Source organism: Cryptomeria japonica, chromosome 3 (genome assembly GCF_030272615.1).
Source record: "Cryptomeria japonica chromosome 3, Sugi_1.0, whole genome shotgun sequence".
In the NCBI taxonomy this organism is placed as follows: domain Eukaryota; kingdom Viridiplantae; phylum Streptophyta; class Pinopsida; order Cupressales; family Cupressaceae; genus Cryptomeria; species Cryptomeria japonica.
This window is the reverse complement of record NC_081407.1, coordinates 482,614,908-482,635,388: the sequence shown is the minus strand read 5'-3', so window position 1 is coordinate 482,635,388 and position 20,481 is coordinate 482,614,908. Positions and strand designations below refer to the sequence as shown.

At 35.5% G+C, this 20,481-nt stretch overlaps 1 protein-coding gene across 11 annotated transcripts in view; it reads left to right on the top strand.

The window, feature by feature from the left end:
• LOC131045206 (sterol 3-beta-glucosyltransferase UGT80A2) overlaps positions 1 to 20,481 on the top strand; it is a 177,426-nt gene that overhangs the window by 68,230 nt on the left and 88,715 nt on the right. The gene's annotated exons all lie outside the window — the stretch shown is intronic.

The window sequence follows — 20,481 nt, the reverse complement described above, 5'->3', positions numbered from 1 at the left end:
CCTAGAACTCCTCCTAAGTGAGTTATCATAATGCATCTTTGCATCCTTCTTAAAGAGTGGGTTATCAAAAAATTGAAAGTTATTATCACTATTTTGTTTAGGCCAATCTTCCTGTTGATACAACTTTTCTTCACAAGGACGCTCTAAGTTATTTTATTCATTAAGATTCAAGTACTCCTCTTCCTCTAGAAATGCTCTTGAAAAAGTAGCTTCATCATTAGTTACTGATTTGGAATCAATGGAGTGCTTATCTTTTTCCTGTAGTGATGATTTTTCAACTGGTAAGTAAGGTTTCAGCTTTTTCGGATCCTCTAGCAATGCTATTAGATTCTTTTGATATTTTTGAAATTCTAGCAATAGTTGTACCATGGATTCTTGAAATATCTTCATCTTCTACATAAAATTAGTTCTCTTACCCTACAAGCTGGCAAGAACCTTGCTCTGATAATCTTCTACAAGATAGATCATTGTTGAAACTTAAAACAAGAAGCTGCTAAAACTGATATATAGCCACTGAACAGTGTTATGCACTCTGCTGAAACCAACATACAACAGCTGAAACTTTGTCAAGCAACTACAAATCTGCAAGAATGAGTTAACTTCCCAACAGGCTGGCGAGTTCATCAGTTCAAATACCACTATAGTGTCCCTACTATGGAATTTTGAACACTTGCAAATATTATGAATTTTAACTCATTGTCATTTTGTCAAACAATTGATAAAACATTGTATGCCCAAAATTTTCGAGTTCAAGGATTAAATATAACTATAGCTGTAAAATATGATCATGAACAGCTTCACAAATAATTTGGCTTGCATTGATTTTCATGAGAGTATTTTGTTAAACAGTTGTCTTACACAAACCCCTTATTTGCAACTTCATTAACCAATGGATAAATATGCAATGAACTTAAGTTATGATGATGTAAATCAGAGATACATACTAAACTGGAAACTGATTTTTCAACCTCAAATGATGCCATTAATGTTTGCAGATGTTGCTGGTCAAAGTCAGACACTTCCTCAATATCTGAGTGCAATATTAGTAGCTAGGTCACATTACAGCTCGTTAACAACAGAAAATGTCTCCATATGCTATAACATTACTTCTATACAATTGGCATGCTTGAGTATGAGCTGTTTGTGCTATATTGGGTATGAAAATTGTATGTTGTTATGATCAGCAGAGTGCTTATATAGTCCATAATGGAATTTCACTCCATTTATAATCTAACTATGCTGATTCTGACTTCCTAGATGATTGCTGCAGTCCCTACAAGGTCTATAATCTGGTGTTTAATCACCAGCTTAGCAGTATCACCTAGTAACCCAAACAAGAGTCTTTTCCTCTTCAAATTCTCACTTTCCACACCAAGTAAACTGTTCAAAACATTGCTCTAGGTATAATCCAAGTTATTAAACCACATCTACCTTTCAACCCTAGAGATTATTCCTTAAAAGAAATTGCTGCCATTCTCTAGTTTCAGGTCTCCCTTGTTGTCGGGTAATTACGTATGTGTTAATTTGTGTGTTAAAGGTTTGCGGTTAACTGACGGTTGCCAGCAGTTGGCACCGGGTAACCGTGCCGACACCTATATAGTCGTCCTTGTTTCCAGTTTGAGGGGAGATAGTACAGGCTTGATGTTATCTGATGTACTGGCACATGTTATCAATGAGAATGCAGTATTGAGTTCATCTATTTGTCTGCATCTATGTATATCGTCATATTTTGGTTATCTGCCATGCACTAAACACACACTCACACCCGTAGGGGAAAACATCCCTATTTTTCTTCAATACGTGCCATAGCTTCCTAAACTAGCCTAACAATTGTGAGGTAGCCTGTAGTCTTTATATGGTCAGCCAATAAATATTTCGTGTTATGTTTGGAGTTTGGTGGCCAATAACATATCAAAATTTGCACTTCTTGAGGTATGGCTAGGGTGTGTGGCTGCCCTAAAACTTGGATGCTAGGGTTTTGAAACCCTAAAATATGTAGCTAGGTTTTGTAAAACCCTAAGGTTGAGTGCCCTTGTCCACTAAATCTTTAGTAAAGTATCAATAATCTTTATTTGCTTGCAAATGTAAAAGATTTCTCCCTTTCAGGCACCTGCAAACAAATATGTAGTTGGAAAGATATAACAATTCTTGCACAATTTTCTAGCGTCTCACATATGACTCATGTGTAATGTCCCCTTTTGGGATTACCCTAAATTTTTTTCTAGAATCATAAGTTCAATAAAACAAGAACTGTAATATAGTTAGAGATATGACTTTACCGCAAAAAAATTTAAAGCAAGGTAAATCCTAGTTGAGATCCTGCAATCATGTTAGACAATTATCGAAAAATATAATTCATAGAATTAATCATTTCTAGTAGGGTTAGAGAATTAGGTACATATTTTCATAACCATCTTAATTTTAAATAAATCAAGCAATATCAACACTTCATTATTGGGGTTCTATCATAACAGGGCTTTGATAAGGAGACATGATAGGGTGCTCGAAGCAACCCTCACACTAAACCCAAGAGTGATGTACCATCCTTCTTGGCCTCATGTGGCATTCCACAATTCATCCCTCATGAGGTGGTGTACTTAGTGGGGAAACTTGTATCTGCCCTCCCTATTCGTGCCACCCTATTCACCCTTCTATTATTGAGTCTTCTTAGAATCCATTCCAGCAATCAACCATCGTAGAGGTTGGAGGGGAAATCACAATAGGATCCTCAGAGCATCCTTCACATCTGAGCCCAAGGGCGGGATACACCTTGCCCCCCTTGGCCTCATGTGGCAGGCCACCAACCATCCACCATAAGGTGGTGTACTTAGAAGAGGACCTCATATCGGTTTCTCCCTCCTTGTATTCCCTCAGTAACCTCGCCATGATTAATTGCAGCAATTTGATGAATAGACCAGGAATCTAGATATTCCATATTATTGCTTATATCCAATATCTGAGATGTTATGTATCAACTATACTATTTGTTGCATACATATTGTTGCCTATGCCAATATGTGAGAAATTTTGCATAAAAACATTATCATGCTGCATACCACAAAGATGAATAAGATTACTATTGTCTACTATATATAATAAACCTCCAATCTGATCCATTTATATACTTGATTGTTGTTGTCTTTGCTTGGATTGATTGCTTGATTGATGCCCAGTCTGCTGATTATTGATGGCAGATTTATATATTTGATTTGCTCGCTGAAATGATAATTGATTATTCGATGTTGTAATTAATTAAGGAGAGGAATACTTCTTATATAGAAAATTACAAGACGATCTTTCCATAACGGAAATGATCGAGAATAGGAACACGAAAGATAGAAAGGAAACTTCCTAAAACTAACTAAAGACGAAGGACATTAATGGAAGTTTCTAAATACTAATTGAATGACTAGGATGACCATTATATCAATATTACAATATTATTTTACTCGTGAAACTTCCTAAAACTAACTAAAGACGAAGGACATTAATGGAAGTTTCTAAATACTAACTGAATGACTAGGATGACCATTATATCAATATTACAATATTATTTTAACACCTTCCCTTAATGGTCGTCCTACTAACTACCCTACAAAAGACTTGACACAATCTACAAGTCATTTGGTCACGAATGCATAGAAGGCTGCCCCCTTCTCCTCAAAATGCTTTGCTACATGAGCCTACTACTGAGACTCTTCCTGGTTTTGCAAAACTCCAGGATATGACCAAGTTTACCATAGTCCTTTGAACCTTCCAACATGATGTCGGGTAATGAAGCCATCCTTCCCTTTATCTAGAGACATTGAGATCAACTTTTCAAAAAAAAAAATTGACAAAAAATGGAAACCACGATTTTGTGAAAAATCGTCAAACCGTCGATGCGATGCTGAAATCACACACCTTCGTTTTTGTGGAAAAAAAGTAAAAACCCCCAAAACAGCAACAACTTGCATAATTTTTGTGAAAGAAAAATAGAAAACCCTTCATGATTTTTTTTTGGAAAAAAAATAAAAAAACCCAATATGATCAGAAAAACCCACCATGATTTTTTGGGAAAAAATTAGAAAAAACACACCATGATTTTTTTTGGGAAAAAATCAGAAAACCCACCATGATTTTTTTGGGAAAAGAATCAGAAAACCCACCATGAATTTTTGTGGCAAAAAATTAGAAAACCCACCATGATTTTTCATAAAAAATTGTAAAAAACTTCTGGAAATAAATTCCAGGTTAATACCTGCCAATTTTTTTAAAGAAATTCATCAAAAAAAACTTAACCCACTTTGATATTGGAAATAATAATTGATTATTCAATGTTGTAATTACTGATTAATAAAGGAGAGGAATACTCCTTATATTGAAAATTAAATGATGATCTTTCCATAACAAAAACGATTGAGAAAGGAACAACAAAGACAAAAAGGAAACTTTCTAAAACTAACTAAAGACGAAAGACATAAATGGAAGTTCCTAAATACTAATTAAATGGCCAAGATGACCATGAGAAAGGAACAACAAAGACAAAAAGGAAACTTTCTAAAACTAACTAAAGATGAAAGACATAAATGGAAGTTCCTAAATACTAACTAAATGGCTAAGATGACCATCATATCAATATTACAATATTATTTTAATACTCCCTTTGATGCTTTGCTCCAAGAAGAGTTTTGTCTTATATAGTCCTCAAGAGGGGATGAATGGTCACAACCTTTGCCAAGGAGAACCTTTTTGGATGAATGGTCACAACCTTTGCCAAGGATAACCTTTCTCAAAAGAGGTGTCTTCTTTGCAGAACCACTGCCTTATTATTTCAGTTGATCTGAATTTCTGATCATAGATATAATGCTTCTTTTCATATGTGATCCTGTCTTCTTCCCCTTAAAAGGAATTCTTCTTCCTTTTATACCCTCCAATATGAGGGAGAAGTCATGCCTTTTTGCCATTTCTATCCCCATGTAAGATTCATGATTCTTCTTCTTAACCACTGGCTAAAACTTAACTATATTTTAATAATTTCTTATTCTAACAAATCGCTGCCTTAAACGTAATTACTGCTTTTAATATAAATCGCTGCCTGTATGATTTTTTGATTCCTCCTTGATAACGATCTCTGCCTTTTAAAAGTAATCATACCTTTCTACTTCTTTAATACATGTCCTTTGTCATTATTCAAAAGGGAGGCGGCCTTAAAGCAATATAAATTTAATTTAGTTTGAACATCATACAGGTCAACCATAACACTAATTTGGCCAGAAAATGTAAAATTTATTTGTTTGATGAAAGGCACCATATTACTTGGAGGTTGGCCTTAAAAAGCCAACCTTATGGTACTGCAATTTTATTTATCTTTGTTTTAAGTCGGCCTTCCTTATGGTACTGCGATTTGGGGTGTAAAGCTCTCATCTCATGTGGGGTACGGCATCATGAATGAATTGACCACAATATATTTCTTGCATTCAACACGAACCAAGATCTTGGTTGAACCACACTGTATTGGCTAGGGAAGATTTTTCACTTTGAAACCAATCATCACTGTAGGGTTCCCGTCCTAGGGCTGTTGTTGAGAAATCCTGCTAAACCTACAAAATGGGGTTTCAAGAATATGAAAATATCAAGAATGAATGAAACGAGTCTCCTTAACCTCTTTCTATAACCCCCTATGGAACTTTCTAGAAGTTATATTTAGAAGTCACTTTTTAAATGGCAATCTTTTAGCTTCTTTTAAGTGACTTTATATTATTCTACTTTTTGAACTCTTAAGTCACTTAATGTCTCCTTTTTTAAATAGTTAAATAATGTTGTCTTTTAATTTTACTTTTCGACAACTTAACATTTACCTATTTAATCATTTAATTATTTTCCGCACATCTAGCCAATGTTATGCAAGAAATTAAAATGGATCAAATATGAATTTTGATCTTGCCAAAATACTCTCAAGCTCTCAGGAATCAAGATGAACTTGATGAAATTTGGGGCTTTCAAAAAATAGAAAGCTTCTTTGAGAAGTTTGGAGAGCTCCCAAAATGTTGTAATTGCATGAAGAATATACTATTGCACTCAACTCAAATTGTTGAACTCACTACCATTGCTAGAATTGTTGTTTGATAAAATTGGCATTCTCTAAGAGTCTTGAAACTTTTCAAGAATGTTTAAACAAAACGAAAAGGGACATTGCATTATTGGGATAAAATTGGGAACCCAAAAAGTGCAAAAAGGTAGAGTTAAAGCCATCCTAATTGCATAGAGTGAGTGAAACTAAAGAATAGTATATTGATGCTGCATAGGGCTGCCTCCCCACCGAAATTCCCACATTTCAGAACGGGGATCTTTTTGTGACACAAGGACTTGGAGTAGATGTCTGTCTCGCCATCCCATCATTGCCGCTCAAGACTTGGGGACGTTTCCAGTATGTCCCCCTTAGGGAGGAGACAACTTTGGGATGCCCCACGGTTGGGGATGACTTGAGGACTCTAGGATGCCACCATGATGTCCAAGGGACTCCATGGAGTCTCCCATCCATCACAGATACTAATAATTGTCCCCTAAAATTCAATAGTTTTTAAAAGTCTAAAAATCTTTTTAGGAAAATCTTGGTGTTCAAAAAAATAAGTGGTAAAATTTGTGAACTATGAAGATTTGTGTGGTTATCAAGGCCTTAATTTGTGCTTGGTGGCAAGAGCTCCACCTTTAGACCCCACTCTGTATTGTGACAAGAAATGTGCCTAGGGCATTGCTCCCATATTTTGCAGGGGGCACTACTCCCATATTTTGCAAGGGGCACTGCTCCTTGACCTTGCTAGGGGCTTTGCCCCTAGACCCTCACAAGGGGTAGTGTCCCTTGATCTCATTGGGGGCTCTATCCCTGAACCCTCGTGAGGGGCATTGCCCTTTGACCCTATTGGGGGATTTGTTCCAAAACCTCTAGCCACCATTGTTAATGTTCAATGTAATCATTGCCATGCTTTAATCTTTAGTAGTTTAAATTTTAGTCGGTATGCTAAAGTTTCATTTGCAAATTTTATATTTATTACTTGCAAATCTTGTTATAACTATTTTTTCAAGTACAATATATATTTGTGCCACCACCTTGCCACCACGTCAACCCTGCGCTATTGTCCCCTCATTAATAAACTCCATGGAACTATGGAGGGTATACTATGAGTTTTGAAATATGGATTTTTCTCACTAATTTTGAAATCATTGATTATAATGCACAATGCATAGTGCATTATTAGATAGTTTGACTTCAAAGGTTGAACCTCAAAATCAATTACAGAGTACAAAATAACCTATAAAATAACAATCCAAATTTAGTGAGGCTAGCTCTTTTGAAGTACAATTCAATAAGTGGCTGCAGTTCTTGATGATGAAGCTCCAACATTCTACTCTCTTTTAATTTGACTCAAGTACTCTTTATTAAATACCTCTATTGTCCTTAAGAGGTCAATGTCTTTGTCATCAAAAAATGACTCCTTTTCATTTTGATCCATACCTAGTCAAGATCAATCTTGTCATTGTCAATTGGTTGATCATTCTTAATGCTCTTTGATATAACTAAATCAAATTCATTAGGTTGTTACTTATACAAAATAAATTTCTAATTGTAAATGGCAAGAAAACAATAATTGGAATTTGCAAACAGAAATGCAAGTTTATCATACCTTGAAGTTTTTTTTACTCCAAAGGCAAAGGTTGTGGTTGATGAACACAAAATCATTTATCCATTGTTGAATCAAACAGTTGTGTTTCTTGGATTGTGTGTGCTCAAACATATTCCATGATGCTCGCAACCAAACAGACTACATGGTTGTTTTAAAATGCACATTGACATCCATTGTAATTTTTTCGTATCTTTGCCAAAGTACTTCCACTGATCGGCCAAGTAAATCAAGTTTTATGAACATTCACTATATCTAGAAAATGTCTCTTCAAAACAAACAAATTTTAAACTTTTTTAAGAGATAAAAGGGGAAAAGGGGAAAAGTTGATATCAAATTGCCAAATACTTGGTTTCAAATTGTTCTTATCTACTACATCATAAATAGTGGCAAAAATTACTTTCCATGCTATAATGTGAACAACTTTGCCATGGCTGCCTGTAGATCCTATGATTTAAGGAAAAATCTCTTGATGGATTAGAGGAAGTCCTCATTCACTTCTTTAATGAGACTAAAGGAGGCATTATAAAACAATGTTGGATTCAAGAACTATCCAACAACATCGAGGGCACAATGCATTTGGCCATCCCATCTTGCATTGATCATTTCCGAGTCAGCATGTACTTGTTAGACTCATGGTCCATCCTTGCCATGGTAGTCTCTTTGGCCCCATAGATGGCATCATACAAGTAACATATTTGGAATTATCCCTATAAACTAGCTACACAACTCTAACTAAAGGCTTCAAAATTAGCACAATCTCCTTTCCTCTATCCAAATATTATTGGTGAAATCATAATTGTCATGTTGCAACCATTCATAGCATCATCAAAGCCAAATTGTAACCACTTATTCAAAATGAACATTTATTTCAAATTCATCTTCTAGCCACAAAGAGTTTGCAATGCAAGGAATTGGGTAGTCAATCTCATCATCCCTAGCTGAGGAAGTTCCTTCTCATCCATGAATGTGTGCATCATATGTAACAGCTTTGTGTAAATGTAGATAAGGCTCAATGTTTCTCAGGGGTAAATTGAGACAATGAGTTGCACATGGAGTTTAAAACAGAGTAGGATACATGTCCATCAAAGTCTCTCAATAACAACACAAGTAACAACATTTTTTGTAATAAATCTGATCACATATTGTGCCCTTTATCAATGACCACCTCATGAGATAGAGAATAGTGCATGCACTGATTGAACTCTATCTGATGTATCCATTGATCTCAAAAACACAGTGCCAAGCTCTGATGCAACAAGGAAATTGATGAGAGTAAAGTTTGTTCCATCTATACATTCATTTGTCATTATTGTGCAATTTGTACTACCACACTCCTTGCAATGATCCACAAGGATACTACCCAAATTATGGGTTGGTGAATCTATCTTTTGTGCAAAATTCCTCCTCAAAATCAATGTGCGTAACTTCATGCATGACAACTTCTCTCTCATCCTCATTGATGTTCTTCTTCTATGTGGTCTCCATGACATTGAGCGTTGCTTGAAGGAATCTCATCCTATTATCAAGGTCTACCAAGTGCAGTCCTTTAGCAGATTAGTTGTTTCCTACATCTTTTCTTCCTTTGTGAGCTATAATTCATTGGTCCACTTGGATTATGACATTCACATAACACACTATCTTATAGAGCTCTAGCAACTCTTGCTCACAAGGCTTGACTTAGTGGGTCAAATGAACATTTGACTCATAGTTGCCTAGTTGCACAATGAGAGCACAAAATAAGAAATGATAATGAAGGATTGAAAACATAATCTTTCAATTTGTAAGCTATGAGATACCCCAAAATGTCTAGAACCCAAAATTTTGATTAAGACTCGGGACTCAACAAAAACTTATAAAAAAATTGTAGTTACAGAATAAGTCTATTTTGATCATCAAGGAAGACATAAGTTTATTTTGATCTTCAATTTGTTACAAGTCAAAGATTAAATATGCCATATAATTGTCAAACTAATAAATTATGCCTTTCTTATATGACTCAGTATTTTTACAAGATTTGCATGAAAATTGATGAGGATTTGTGGAGACTCAATGTGTGAGTTACTTGAACTTGGCATATTTTGCTAGATGACTTGCCATTTGCAGCAAGTTGATGCGAGTTTTCCATTTATGCAAGAAGCTATTGTAATATCCCAACATTAATATTTTCATAATATCAATATTGCCATTCTTTTCCTTGCACTTAACATATGAATTAGTGATGAAACAATAATTTGTAGACAAATTGCTATTATTGAAATATATATATATATATATTGTATTACAAAATAATATTAAATATTTATCATTTAACATATATATATTACTTTAAACAAGTACTACCAATTAAAAGGAAACGGTGCCTAATATTTAGGTTGGGCTCTTAGTCTAATCGGTCAACGAGGGAAAGAAGACATCCCTTGGCCAGGTAGATGTCTCCCTATGAAGAGACGTGTTTATTTGCAAACACCGAAAGGTATTTAAGACTGGGCAAACCTCTATCAAAGGCATCGAAGGGAGGAGAATATATATATTATCACCATCGATCAGATCGGAACATAATTGTTATTGAGTTACAGGCAGTAACATCCTTGTTCTCGGGAGTATGCATAGGGCAGTAACATGCTTGATACGTATGCCTAATATATGAAGCCTGATAATACCTGTATGCAGAATTTAACAGTAATGTTAATATAGACTGCAATACGTATGAGTCATGTTAATTTCATATAATGGCAGACCATGTCAGATCTGTCTGCCTTTACAGTCACAAATATATTAATAACTAATATTTTAAGTCAGCAGTGGTATTAATAATTTATACAACAGGTAATTAGTAAATACATTTATAATTGATAATATAATTTTAATTAATTTATTTATATATATATATAGAAAGAATAATTGCAATATGTATAAATATACGTACAAGATTAAAAAAGTAATCTGTTCTGAAGAACAAGTAGACAGTATTAACTAGATTCACAGTAATACAAATTCTTCAAACACAAATTAAGGTATCTTAAACATGACTTCAATTAACTAATTATAAGAATCTAAGATTATAGGAATGAAATGTCAGTTAATAAATTCTTGTAATAGAACTCCTTAAAACTGACCTTATCTATAATCGGTTTCGTATTTCTCCAAATCGCCTAGGGAGATGGGAGCTGCTAGGGAGGGGCGGAGTAAATCCATCCGATAGGATGCCCCAAGGGTGAAAGACTCCTCTTGAAATCTGGGCTGCATGCCCCAAGGGTGAATGGACTGAGTTCAGTAATCTGGGCTAACTTGAGAGTTGGTTTCAAGCACCCTAGACAACCAAGCCCTCTTCTGGGAAAAGGGACGGAACAGTTGTAAATTAGGGGATGATTTTAAGAAGTTACGTCACAAGGTATTGTTGACTATGCTTAATTAAGGTAGTAACATAGATTTTGCTTGATAATTGACAGAGTATAAGTAGGGGACATTACAGCTATTATATCCAACTAACAAATGTTCAATGTATTAGCAAATATTATGTGTTACAATCTATCCCATTCTTTAAGCCTAGTTATGTATATGACTATCTTGCTCGGCATAGACCTCCACCTCAAATTTTCAACAACACTTCCGCATGGCTCCAACATGGACTTCAATGTTCTCAATGAAAGGACAATGCTCATCTTTATGGTGGTGTAGTTTCATTTGATCTTCCCACAAGTGTGGGAACTAAATGTACTCTACATGCCACTTGTTTATAATCAAAACTCCATTATCTCCTGACACTTTAATTCCCCTTTGCAAATTCCTTGATTTTTTTTGGAATGCCTTGGATGAAAGCCCAAAATAAGGAAGAATATTGAATTGGAATACATAACCTTTATTTATATGTGGAAGAATTTATACTGTGATAATCCAATTTTTTTTGGAACTCAACAGCCTATTTTATCCAACCAACAAAAGTTCCATCTATTATAGAGACTCTCTGTCTTACAATCTATCCCATTCCATAAGGCCTAGTGATGTGTATGACTATGCTATTTAGTGTAAACCTCCACCTGAAACTTCACTAGCACTTCCGCATGGCTCCATCAAGGAATTAAACAACCTTAATAGAAAGATGTTCATCTTTACGTTAGCATAGTGTCGCTTGATCTTCCCACAAGTGTGGTATCTAAATGCCCTCTAAATGCCACTTGTCTGTAACCAAAGCTCCAAGATCTCATGATACTCCAACTTCCATTTGTAGATTCCTCGACCAATTTTGGAATGCTGTTGTATGCCATCTGTGCACAACTATCAATCAACATGGTTTGATGGAATTGACAAGGTGTTTGTATTTTTGCACCTACTAGTTTTTGAATGGCTTCTTCACATATGCGCTCTCCAAGGTGTGGACTAGATCCTACACGGCATTAGTAAGCTTCAGCTTGTATGCACATGTCAAGATTGCCTCAGGCATTAGTTATTACTTACTACATTACCACAATAGATTCAGTAGGGTCTGAAACACAAACACACAAACAAAAAACTGTAAACAAAACAGTTAAACACACTTCACAAACACAAGCACAACTATTCCTTTGTGTAGACAACTAAAACATAACAAAAGAAAGGCAAATGTTTTTCCATGATGCAAAATTTCTAGAACTTATGATGCATTTGCCTAACTTTTGACCATTGTTACAAGAATCGGACTTGACAAGTTGATTTTTGATCCAAATTTGGACTTCGTGCCTAGAATCTGCAAAGAATTGACAAATTGAAAAACCCAAGAAATTTAGAGATTTTTAAAGATTTAAAACTTGTTTCATGCACTCTTTAATAATTAAACCATAAAGATACGATAACCTCGTCAAGTAGAAGCTACTTTGATCACATACACAAGTATACATCGATCACATAAATATAAATGCAAATTTTAGCTGAAGGAAATAACACATTTAGATATATAAATATTGTCAAATGTATACAAAACTCATGGAATATGAAATCCATGGCATCAAAAGTTCCAAACAAATATCGAAACAAAAACTAGAAGTCTATGCTTTAGAGGAGCCTGTATCACTCGACCTTCTTGCATGGGCATCTAAGATAGATCCTAGATGATGACACAGCCATGATATCTGCTGGTTGCTCAGTGACACTCACATCAACATCTAAGGTGTCTACTTGTGCTTTATCCTCCTCTACCATGGCTACTACCTTTGTCTCTCTATCCACCTAGTCAACCGAGGTCCTCAGTAGTAAAGTCAGGATTCTCAGCCTTAGTGATCCAATTTGGTTGTGGATCAACCTTATCTAGTGTGATGGGTGATAAGTTATTGCCCAAAATCTGTTTTTGGCGAAGATGAAGGTTGTAATGAACATAAACTATATCATTCAACCTTTGCACTGATAGTCTATTGCTCTTCTTAGAGTGTCGGTGCTCAAACATACTCTAAATTGTGCTCACAATCTAAAGCACTGCATGGTTCGCTGAATACTTGAACTGTAATCCTCTAAAGATTTGGTACCTTAGGACCAAATTGTGAAGAGGCCTTTTTGAGTGGAAAATTGCCTTTTCAAAAAAGCAAAGAATACTTTTTTGAAAAAGCCACAGAAAAGAAAAAAATAATTTCAAAAAAATTGTAGAAAAAAAACAAAAAATAGTTTTTTTTTCCAAAAAAGCAAGAAAAAAGCAAAAAGTAGCAAAGAAGAGAAATGTTTTTACTTTAAATAGCTTTCAAAAGTTATAAAAGGAGGATTGCGACTCTCATTTGCATTATTTAGAGTTTGCACCCTTAAGGAGATGTTGCTGAAATGAACAAAAAAGTTCTAAGATTGATTGAGGACAAAAACCCTCAACAAATAGATTAGTTTTGGTGGTGAAAATCCTCCCTAGCTTGTTTAGTGTTTTCACAGAGGAAACACATTGGTTTTCATAGATTCTCTGAAATTGGGTTTTGAAGAAAATGAAAATAGACAAGGTATTTTGATTGCGGATTTGTTGGTTTGCTTTTTGATGATTAGAAAAGATTTTGGGTGTTTTCAGGTGCTCTTATTGCTGGCTGTGCAATTGAGGGTTTCAGACGATGCCCTAGTTGTAGAACCTTCGTTGGCATTAAAAAAAAACTAGAAGGGTTTAGATTTTGTGGGTATCTTCCTTAAGGTGTTTTCAGACTTGTTGCATACTCCATTTATCATTTTGGTGATGTTCCATTGAGCTGGAGTTACTCTTACCTGCTGATTATCTTTGCTAGGTGGTAGCAAAGTGTTTGGGGTTAGAATGAGGCATTTGGGTAGCTATTGCAGACCTGAAAATCAACCTAGTTTGATGTTGCAGACCTGATTACATATTATCAGTCTATTTCCTAGGTTTTTGAAGATGATATTTTAGTGGTACAACCTCAGAACAGTCTATTGGTGGTTGTGGTTGGTGAGCTGGAAGAGTGTTAGGCAGTGTTGATTGGCTCCATTGCTTGTAGCAGCCCTCAGAAGATTTGTATCAGACCTGCTTTTTTATATTCCTCTTCAACATAAGGTACATTTTATGTTGGTTTCATGCATTTCAAAACCCATGTGTTGAACGTACCTTGGGGGTTGTTTATCCATCAAAGAGCATGTAATAATGTGTATGCGAACTGAAATAAAATCAATATCAGACTATTGCAGCCAACTGTTCTCTTTGCATATTTTTGTATGAGTTTCATTTTCAGATAATATCTCAGAAAAGTGGAAGATAAATAGGGGGGTAACTATTACAGAGAACCACTAAAGGCATTGTGAACTGCAACTACTGTGAAAAATTAACATAAATTTGAACAAAAATAAGCGAATAAAAATATAATTTAGAATTACATTTTCCTTTACAATCTTTGTAGCGAGTACCCAAAATCTTTGCTCATCAAAAATCCAATTTTCCACACCAACTCCTGCATTGGTCTTAGCATATGATAAGGAAGTCCACTCTTCACTAATTAACATGTGCTTCAAAGCTCCCTTTGATTGAAGCAAGGGTTGTAATGTGATAAAATTGGTTGCAAATCGGGTTATTCTAGGATGGACTAATTCCTTCTTGATTGTGAATTGCCTCATTAGGTTGAGGACCCACATATGATTATACATGAATTTACAAATATTTTTTGCTATCTCCACACATGCTTGATCCATGGGATCTTGCCAAGATCCTCTAATATGAGGGAAAGACAATCAGTAGCACAAGGAGTCCAAATTAATGATGGGTGCCCATGCAATATCCATGAGTAGTCTACTTGTAGCAACAAAATTTGCTGTATTATTAGTAACTAGTTGCACCCCATTCTTCTCACCCACCTCAACCAAGACTCTTTCCAAATCTTCACTAAGGAATTTAGCTTTTTTTGGTGCTTCCTGAAGCATCAATAGATTTGATGAATACTGTGCCACCTAGGAAAGAAACAAAACCAATGATTCAATAAAGCGTAAATTAAAAATATTAATCACTAAATCAATGCGTTTCAGGAAGTACAATCACTTGAGGAAGAAACATGAAATTTAACAATGTTTTATTTCTTCTAGCCGTCCAACCATTAGTCATGATGGTGCAACCCTTCTTCCTCCATATCTCTTGCTGCTTGTCTGTTGTGACTTTCACATCAACCACCTTTTGTGACAAAATGGAGCCCTTTATCTCATCATTAAGGGCTTTGAACCCTGTGCCACAAACAATAATGGCATCAACCATGTTTTGCAGCAAGGAGACCTAACACAAATAAATAAAATAAAATAAGTACTGTCAAATGGAGAGTTTAAATTTGAATTCAACGTACCTCTAAATATAAAAATTAGCATCTCAGAATGGTATATGTGCAAGATGGTATTTTAATCTATTAATGCCTCCCCCAAGCATAGTTGTTCTACAATGAAGACAAGTTACCTCCTTTCTTTTTCGCACAGATACCATGTTTCCAACAAGGCTCCCTTCATATTGTGGTTCAGGACATGGTGATAAAGACAATTGATAAATCTAAAGAATACTGCAATAACATATAAATAGAAAAAAAATACCATTTATGGTTTATAATAAAACTAATATATGAAAATCTAGGGTTTGCACTATAAAACTCTCTTTTTTTTTATAGAAACACCTAGGGTTTTGTTCACAAAAAAAATTAAACACACTTAGGGTTTGTTCTTTGGTCCACTAAAACAAAATAGAAAAATAAAATGTAAAAGAGAAACAGAATCTTTGTTAAAATTACAAAAAAGGCCTTCAAAATACAAATTTATGTCTTCAATCTTGCTTGAAATCAATGGTGAGCTCTTCCCAATCCTTTGTAGACTCCTCTAGATGCACCAAAAGTAGCTACAAACCTACCCAAATATCTTTCAACCACTGATTTTTGTTCAATCTGCTTGCTGATTTCCCTTCAGTGCAATCCAATTTTGACTCAAAACTCTCTTTTTTCCTTCTCCATTGGCTTAAAAATGAAATGAAGTTGCTTTTATTGTGTAGGAGACAAATATAAGACACACAGTTTTTAGTGAATTGATTTTTTTTGTTTTATGTTTTTAACTCTACCAATCGCTATCGAGTCTTCCCATCGAGACTCATCGATTCTAGCAAGTTTGGTGAGTACTTGGCTATCAAGTCTCCTAGACTCGTTTGACACCAGCTGTCTCTAAACCCGTCAAGTCTATGCAAGTCTTGGCAATTCTGCAACACTGCTTTTGACATATAGCCTTGGCCTCCTATAGTATTGCTTTAGTGTATAATTTTGTCAACATGAGCATCTCATTTTTGTGTCCTGCTCTACATCTTTTGAAAGGGTTTCACATGCTAGACTGTATTAAATGTAATTTAATGTTAGACAATTTTAGACTATTGTAATAACACCACTTTAGTTATGTCTCAAACTCCATGCATTCATGCTTCCAACATTTGGAATAAGAGCATGGAATACCTAGGAAGGGCATGTTGATATAGTGTGGAAACCCTTGGAGAGTGTCATGCCCCTTGGAGCAAAGATCCATCTGTCTCCCCGTGAAAATCCGAGGATAAATGATATCGCATGCAATTGGAGTAATTAGGGGACAAAACCATAGTAAAGACAAGTAACCACCATGGGAATATGATGCGATTCATTAAGAGAATTAACAACTTGTTAAAGGCAACCCATAATTAAGAAAGCAATGTTTGAAGAGACACCACCTTTCAAGCATCATATCCCTTCAGCGATTGAGAAGGGTATAAGAAGGATAGATGGGTTGGTGAAGGAGGCATCAAAAAGAACTCAGATTAATATACCTTCAGTTTATAATATCAACTATCATCAAGCATCAGTAATCAATGGGAAGTTCCATCTTCAGAAATCAAGGCTAAGGACAGCGATCATATATCAGACTCAGCACTGTGAGATCAGCAGAGATATTGATAAACGAGATTCTCCTCAGTTTGATTGAGTCCTATAATAAGCGGTATCTAACAATCTGAGTCATTGTGCATGGTGCGTATAAACCTTGCATTAATTGTCAATATCTATTTCTTGTACGCGTATATATGTATGCCAAAAACTGTATGTCTTATTTAATACATCTGCATGTAAACCCCCATTACATATGGAAGGAAGGAGCTGTATGGAAGAGGTGATTGCCATCTAGGTAGGGACCCCAAGTGGATGTCCATGTTGCCTACCACCAGGTCCAAGAGGGCCAAAGTTCCGCTCTTGGGTTTAGATAGGACAATCAAGAAACCCCCATGCGATTCCCCCCTTTGACCTGCAGTGATGGCTATTAACCGTAGGCGATGAAGTATGGATAGGGAAAGCAAGTACAAGCACCCCACGAGGTAGGGACCCCGAGTGGGTGTCCATGTTGCCTGCCACACCCTAATGTGTTTGAAATGATGCTATTGTTTTTTGTGCTTTATTTAAACTAAAACAAAAACAAAATGAAAACTCAATTAAACATAAATGATATTAAAATGAAAAAAAACAAAATCAAAATAAACTAAAACAAATAAAACAAAAAAAATAAATAAAAAAAATAAAACACAAAAAACAAAGACAAAACAAAACAAAAATACAAAAAACAAAAGTCAAAAGAAAATTTAAATAAAGAAAGAGGCGTTAGGCAAGGCATATATATATATATAGGGTTACCTCATAACACATTATACTCATATAATATCAATAGCATCATTTCAAACACATTAGGGTGTGGCAGGCAACATGGACACCCACTCGGGGTCCCTACCTCGTGGGGTGCTTGTACTTGCAACCCTATATATATATATATTGCAGGATTCTAATCTAAGATCACCCTATTCACAGAAATATTTTACTTGGTAAGATGTAACCCTAACCCTAATTTGTTGCATTTGTGATTCATAGGCAAATTCTAGGACAAATTGGAAAGGGGTTATTACAGAGAGGGTATCCTATATCATAGTGAAGAATTCCTATGAAGAGGGTATGCTAATCTGATTTAATTTGGAAGGAGAAAAATTTGTTGGAGTTATTATGAAAGAGACTTCAAATTGTTGTGCAATCAGACAAATTGCTATCCAAGGAGAAAGAAGTAATTGCTACTAGTTGTTGGTTCCTTGATTTTGATGTACTTGACATTTCACTTACTATAGTAATTTTTATGTCCAATTTATTGTCGATTGTAGTTCTACAGTTTCAATTTCTTCGGGTGATGCTAGAACACATGTAGTAGAAGGGACAAGGGGTGTTTGTATTGTTCTCAGAGATGCAATAAAATTCATAGCGAGGGATGTTATGTTTGTTCCAAATATGAACAAAAAATTATTATTGATTAGTTAGGTAACAAAAAATCCTAAAATTGCTATGAAGTTTTTAGAAAGAAGTGTATTGTAATTGACATCAAGTAGGTTAGAATGGTTTGCCTTGGGCATTGTGAAAGTTGGTTTGTATAGACTAGTTGATCCTATCATAGTTAATTTGATTGCCCTATCTATGGAGAACAATAGAAGCATTTTGTGACATGAAATATCTAAGAGTTTCAAATTTCAATCTTTAATATCTAACCAAACTAAGTAGAATCAATATGGATCCTGAATTGTCATTTATTTAGGAGAACTAGGATATATGTGTGAGGTGTTTGGTTGGGAAGCAAAAGCAAAAGTCATTTCCTATTGAAGGGGTGTGGTGTGCAAAGGGGGATTTAGATCTCATTTGGTCATATCTTTGTGGTTCATCTTGGAAATGATCAATAATCCTTAGTGTGAGGTCCTTCTATTGTTGTTTGATGTCTTATTACAGAAAATGTGCATTTATAATGGTTTTTGGACTAAACCAAGGCTTTCAAGGGTTTCTTACCACAATAGCAATTTCCTACACCATACAACTCTCCAATCTCCTTACACTCCCTAAAACTTTGTTACTCTAAAATGCTCATAGATTGCCAACAAAGAGCCTTTACAATCAATTTTTTTAACAACACTAAGGAATCATCCCCTACAATGATCTCTTTTTGAGGTTTTATAAATAAGAGTGACAACCGAGTTGAAAATGGAAGTTCAAGCATCCTAAAAATTGAATGGATTTTTTGTTGGTGTTGGAAATAAGCCACACCCGGACCGACGATGGACTGGTCCAAGAGGGGCCAGTAGCTCAGTGGTAGAGCACTCCAGCAGTGTATGGAAGGTCCTAGGTTCGAGTCCTAGCTGGTCCATGTCTCAACATGGTATCAGAGCCAGGTCCAGGCTAGGAGCCCCAAGCACACGAGAGGTGTGGCTTAAGGGGGGGTGTTGGTGTTGGAAATAAGCCACACCCGGACCGATGATGGACTGGTCCAAGAGGGGCCAGTAGCTCAGTGGTAGAGCACTCCAGCAGCGTATGGAAGGTCCTAGGTTCGAGTCCTAGCTGGTCCATGTCTCAACATTTTTTTGATATATTTTTTAGCTCTCAAACCTGCTTACAAACTAAAAAGACTGCGAATTCAGACTGCTGTCAAACTAAAAAGACATGTAAGATCGTGGTCAAACTTGTCATTTGTGCCTTTTCTTTTGTCAAATCCATATGCCCTATTCATTTAGGCCCATTTCCTTTGTGTATTCAGATCTTCAAATACTTCTTTGTCTGGGTTCCCAACAAATTGCTTCTGCAACTCATGTGCCATTTTCTCAGGAGTGAACCTTCATGCTGTGCTAGGCATAAGGAGTCGCTTCAATGATAATATTAATGAAGAAGTCTAGGTGATCATGTAATGATGCAACATTTTTGTAGTGTTGTCCTAAGTGACCACACCATTTAAGCATTCAAGGTAACTTTATGAGTAAATGGAAGGCTTGGAGATGGGCTATCCATTCTAATTGGTGTTATCAAACCTATTCATGGAGGATTTCAAAGCTATAGCTCTCAACTTCTTCCCTTTTCAAACCAAAAATGGTTGAATAGGTACATGGATGTCACTAACGTGTTGCAGCCTTATGGAAAGAACAAGCTTGAAGAGTTGCATGCTCATTTGAATAGCATTGTTGTTAGCATTAAATCCACCAAAAAATTGGGAAATGGATGATGCTCGCCTTTCTTAGATACACAGATAGTAAGGAAATTTGATAGTCTCCTTGCAAGCAAGGTTCACAGAAAAGGATCCTGCACTTATCCATTTTTGTAGAAATAATTTCACAGGGATCAATATTTGCTTCTTCTAAAATAGAGGTCAATGGGGAACTCAATGAGTGTTTGAGTTGTAGAGGTCTATAAGACAAGGATGCCCCCTGGCTCTTCCTCTCTTTGTTATTGCAGATGAAATCATTTACTTTCTCTTGCGAAGATTGTTTATTATGATAAAACTTTTCATTTTTCATTTTAGTTTTGTGTTGTACATGCATATAGCTCAATGGCCCTAG